Source organism: Staurois parvus, unplaced genomic scaffold (genome assembly GCF_062004578.1).
Source record: "Staurois parvus isolate SC_StPar_1 unplaced genomic scaffold, SC_StPar_1.0 ptg000592l, whole genome shotgun sequence".
Taxonomy (NCBI): domain Eukaryota; kingdom Metazoa; phylum Chordata; class Amphibia; order Anura; family Ranidae; genus Staurois; species Staurois parvus.
In genome coordinates, this window is record NW_028318388.1 from 688,479 (window position 1) to 693,746 (window position 5,268).

General features: G+C 57.1%; 1 pseudogene; it reads right to left on the reverse strand.

Moving 5' to 3' along the window:
* Nucleotides 1-4,765: 4,765 nt before the first annotated feature.
* Nucleotides 4,766-4,971, reverse strand: LOC149449956 (U2 spliceosomal RNA; annotated as a pseudogene).
* Between the last annotated feature and the right edge of the window lie 297 nt (nt 4,972-5,268).

Here is a 5,268-nt window from a genome sequence, read left to right on the forward strand (position 1 = left end):
TTCCTGGCATGCATAAATGTCCTGAGAGGCAGTCCCCCCTGGATAGCCATCCATGCCAGGTCTTTGTGCCTGTTGGTGAGGATGTTTGAAGAAACATTCCTCCAGACCACCTTGCAGGTGTCCGAAGGCAGGCCTGGAACCGACTCCAAAATGTCGCTGGCTCGGATGAGCTTGTAGATAGTCTTTGGCTTCCACAAGTCAGGCTTGACTCCCTGTAGCCCTTGCTCCCTGATGAACTTGAAAGTATCCAAGTAGTACCAAGGAGTGTCCCAGTTGTAGGGGATGGAACTATCCCAAGTGTCCCACCCCAGGGACCTCCAGAGAGGCAACAGGAAGAAGCGAGACATTGCGTTCCCGCCAGAGTCCATAATCCGTCTTGGCAAAGTTCTGCGGATGCAGTTGCAAGCAAAGAACACCCTCAGCTGGGTGGCGATGTCGGGCACGCCCTTACCGCCCTTGAGGGGTTCCTTGAACATGACTGCCCGCTTCACTCTGTCCATCTTGGAGCCCCAGATGAAGTGAAACACCGCCCTGGTGATGGCCTTGCAGGTGTTGACCCGGGGGGGCCAGGCCTGGGCGAGGTACTGCAACACAGGGAGAATCTCGCTGCGGAGTACCAGTGTCTTCCCTTCGATGGTGAGGTCTCTGAGGCTCCAGAGTCCAAACTTTTGGCGCATCTTGGCCAGTCTCTCCTCCCAAGACTTCAGGGCTGCGCCCTCGGCACCAAACCAAACTCCCAAAACCTTCATGAAGTCTGTCTTGATGCCAAAGGGCATGGATGCAGAAGAAGGCAGGAACCACTTTCCGAAGAGCATGACTTCCGACTTCCCGCAGTTGACCTTTGCCCCCGAAGCTTGGCCGAAGTCCTCGCAGGTCTGGACGAGCAGGTCGATGGAGCGCTGGTTGGCACAGAACACCGTCACGTCGTCCATGTAGAGCGAGCACTTCACTTCCCGTCTGTCTGGTCCCGGTGCGGTGATTCCCCCGATCTCTGGATTCTGTCTGATGCATTCGGCGAAGAGCTCTATACAGCAAACAAAAAGCAGAGGTGAGAGAGGGCAGCCTTGTTTGACCCCAGAGAGGACCGGGAAGGGGTCAGTCTTCCAGCCGTTCACCTGCACGGAACTACAAATGTCATTGTACATGATGTCAACATATGAACAAAACATTTCTCCAAGACCAAACCTGCGCAGGGCTCTGCACATAAACCCATGGGAGACACGGTCAAAGGCCTTTTCCTGATCAAGACTGACCAGGGCCGCGTGCACACGGCGGTCCTTGATGTATTGGACCGTGTCCCGGACTAGCGCTAGGCTGTCCGCAATCCTGCGGCCAGGAATGCCACAAGTCTGATCCGGGTTGATGATCTGTCCGATGACAGCCTTCAGCCTGTTCGCCATGACTTTGGCGAGGATCTTGTAGTCCACGTTCAGGAGAGAGATGGGACGCCAATTTTTCAAATCACATCTCTCCCCCTTACGCTTGTACAGGATCGTGATCATCCCCTCCCTCAACGAAGGAGGCATCTTGCCCTCCACCACCATCTCCTCGTACAGCTCGAGCAGGTCCGGGCCCACGAGGTCCCACAGCGCTACATAGAGCTCCGCTGGGAGACCGTCGCAGCCCGGGGTCCTGCCTTCCCTAAAGGATTTAGCGGCAGAGTGCAGTTCCTCCAACGTCAAGGGGGCGTTGGTAGCCGACAAACCTGCAGGATCAATAGCGTTAGAGATACCTGACAAGAACCTGTCGGCCGCGTCCGAGTTTGTTTCTTTGGGGGAGTAGAGGTCGGAGTAGTAGTCGCTGACCACTTCCATCACGGCCTCCTTCCCCTTCTGGAGCGTTCCAGTCTTGTCGCGCAGTTCCGACAGGGGAGTGTGTCCTGAGTGGAGTTTCCTGAAAAAGAAAGAGTTACACTTCTCACCTTTCTCGAGATGCTCCACCTTGGCACGGAAGACAATGTGCCTGGATTCTTCCTCAAAGTGCTTTTTCAAGCACTTCTTGGTGTCCTCCAGGTCTTGCCTCACGTCCCAGCCACAGTGATGAAGGTCCTGCAGGGACTGCAGCTGACGCTGCAGCCTCCTGAGTTCCTTCCTCCTGGCACACACTTGCTGGCGTCCCCTGGCCTGAAAGAAGCTGCGCAGCTTGACTTTCACGAACTCCCACCAGTCGCTAACCTTAGGAAAGAAAGACTTCTCCTCTCGCCAGGCACCGTAGGTTTCCCTGAGCTCCTCTAGCAGTTCCTCATCGTCCAGCAGGGTGCAATTCAGCTTCCAGGAGCCTGGGCCCGGGGCAAAGCCCTCTCCCAGATCACCCTGAAAGTGAATGGCCCTATGGTCAGAGAAAAAGCAGGGAACCATGGAGAACCCGCGGTGCCTGACTGCCCTGGAAGTGAGCACAAAGTCAATCCTGGAGCGCACAGATCCATCGGGGCGGCTCCATGAGTAATTCACGGAACCTCGCCCCACGGATCCCACTGCGTCTCGCAGGGAAGCCTCCGCAATCATCTCCCGGAGCAGCTTCGAGGTGGCGTCGAGTTTTGCGTACATGCTGGAGCTGCGCCCATCCTCCTCTATCGGACAGTTAAAATCACCGCCGATTACTACTGTTCTCGTTGTGGCGAGTTGCGTCCGCAGGGTTTGGAAAAGTTCCAGCCGCGCGTTCTTATCCGGGGGGGCGTACACGTTGATGAGCCTAACGGGCTCCCCCGCCCACGAACCGTCTATGACCAGAAGGCGGCCGCAGACGAGCTCATGGACGGAGTCAACAGTGAAACGTCCTCCCCTGATAAGAACCGCAACCCCTGCGGACTTGCAATCGCCACCCCCAGACCAGTAGGAGGGACCGTGGGTCCACTGGGAGGACAAATGAGTGTACCTCCTCAGAGGGGGAAGTGCGCACTCCTGAAGCATGTACACATCACTCTGCTGAGTGGAGAGAAAGGTCAGCACAGTCTGCCTCCTAGACGCATCCTTGATGCTCCTCACATTAATGGAAAAGATAGAGATCTCAGCCATCATGGGAAAGAGATGAAGGGGTTAGTCGGCAGGGGCTGTGCTTACCTCCCCTGGAGAGGGGGGGCGACCTCTGTGACTTCTGCAGCCTGACAAGTGTCTTGGCCCAGACCAATCTGATTGAGGACCTCGTTGAGGACCTCATCGAAGTCGGTGGAGAGATCTGGGTCCAGCTGGGTCAGAGCCATCTCTTCTTCCACCTCTTCTTCCTCCAGCGTGTCGAGGTCTTCCCCCACGGGGTCGGGACCTGCGACATTCTGGAGGACGGCAGGCCGCTTGGTGGCAGAGGAGGAGTCCTCCGCCGCCGGGCTAGCCTGCTCCTTCTTCCGCTTCCTGTATCCCGTCGCAGAGTTGCTGACAGGGGTGACAGGGGGAAGGGGCGGGAAGTCCTCCTGTGAGGACAGGTCAGGGGGAGGTGGAACTGGGCCCGGGGCAGGGGGGCCAGGGGCAGGGGGCCCAGGGGCGAGGGGACCAGGGGGACCCGGGGCAGGGGGACCAGGGGCAGGGGGACCAGGGGCAGGGGGACCAGGGGCAGGGGGGCCAGGGGCAGGGGCGGGAGGGGGGGCAGGGGGAACTGGGGCAGGGGGACCAGGGGCAGGGGGACCAGGGGCAGGGGGACCTGGGGCAGGGGGACCTGGGGCAGGGGGACCTGGGACCTGGGGGGGGTTCCTCTTACCCGGGTCCTTTGGAGGTTTCTGTGGCGCTGGTTTGGTGACAGGGCCCTTGCTCAGGGCCCCAGCGTACGTCCTGCTTCTTTCTGGGCAGTCTCTGTAGACGTGCTCTGACCGTCCACAGAGGTTGCAGGTTCTGGACCTCGGGCAATCCTTGGTCTCGTGACCTGCAGACCTACAGAACCTACAAGAAAGCACACTGCATTCCTTACCCTCGTGCCCCGGCTGGCCGCACCTGCGGCATGACTGGGGTAGATCTGGGTAGTGTAGGAGTCCTGATGACGATCCCAGGGAGAAGCACTGTTGCAGGTGTTGGAGATCTCCAGCGGGACGATCTCTTAGTAGCCTGCAAAACACAGCCCACTTACCAGTCCAGAAGCCGTTGGTGTCTAGTATCCGGACTGGGTCCTTCAACACGACACAAAACCTTTGGAGGTAGGTGGCGATGTCTCTGCCGGGGACGTGAGGGTTCCTCATGGACACCGTGATCCTTCTTTCGTCCCTTTGAATGGGAGAGTTCGCAGCGAACTTTCGGAAGAGGGAGTCGGGTCCAGCGGTCTTCACTGCCTCCCAGTACCTTCTGCACACCTGTATGGAGACAAATGTGACAAGGAACAAACCTTTCACAAAGGACTGCACCGACAGGGTCTCTGCCTTGCTGAATCCTTGTTCAAGGATCATTTTCTTGCCAAAGACTTCCGGGGTCATGTCCGGGATTCTGCCTTCCATCTCTTTCAGCCGCAGCACGACTGTCTGCTTCATCCAGGGCTCCAAGGGAGGGAGACCGTCTGCAGGGCCGGAGCGGTCTGGGGTGGAGGTGGAGGCGGAGGGGGCTTCTCCCGGGGTCTTGGCGGGGGCGGCGTTCTGTGGCTTCTTCACGGTCTGTTTCTTCCCCATCTTGGCGCAGAGGAGTTTCTCAGGAGGGCTTCCCAGAGATCTTGGTCGGGTTCCTTCTCCTTCTTCTTCCTCGGCGGCTTCACTCTCGCTTGCTTAGCCTTTGAAAAGGCTATTGAGCGTCTACTGCCCGGAGGTAGTAACGCAGAGTGAACAAGGGGGGGGAAGATCACAAACTCGTTCTGTGTGGGGGCTAAGCCTCAAACCCAATAGCAGCAAGTAGGTGAAGCCGAATTTAATCGACGATCCTACAAGGCCGAGAAGAGGGTACCCCACACAGACCAAATGGCTTGGATAGATACAAGTGTTTCTCAACGTCCTAGCTGGAAGCCGGGACACCCCTAAAGGCAAGGTTGATACTACACTTGATCTTAGCCAAAAGGCCGAGAAGCGATCATACAGAGCTGTTTGTGATATTGATCCACATGTCGTTTTGGCTACTTCAGTCATAAGTATGGACATCAGCGCCCAGTAGTTTGACTTTTTTTCCCATCAAACTCATGTTGTGTCTAATCACAGCAGGGAGCATGGGTCAGCGAAGAAAACGGTCACGTACGTGTACATGATTGTACCTGATGTCCACTTGCAGTATACTTACTGTGAGTGGTCGGCCAGTGGTTTTTAATATAAAACATAGCAGCGTGACAAGTGCAACACTGCTCACGCAGAGTGGTTATTAGAAAATCCAAGCG